Raw genomic sequence first — 273 nt, forward strand, 5'->3', positions numbered from 1 at the left:
AATGAGAGGCATCGCAGAAGAAGTGTGTTCTCTGGCTGGCCGCAGAAGCTCGTGTTGGCAGGAAGGCAACATTGAGCTAGACGAGAGAAAGGCACTGAACTGTCGATATCATTATGCCGTGAGAGTACAGATACATATACATGCACCCCCTCCCCTTGTCTCCCGTAACGGAAGGCACGCATGCCGAAGAGGAGGGGAAGGTGCGATCCTGAAGACCAGGAGTGAGTTACAACAGTAATACAAATATACATATAAGGTACAGTGCATGTCACG

The sequence above is a fragment of the Triticum aestivum genome, chromosome 3B, assembly GCF_018294505.1.
Source record: "Triticum aestivum cultivar Chinese Spring chromosome 3B, IWGSC CS RefSeq v2.1, whole genome shotgun sequence".
NCBI classification, from domain to species: Eukaryota; Viridiplantae; Streptophyta; class Magnoliopsida; order Poales; family Poaceae; genus Triticum; species Triticum aestivum.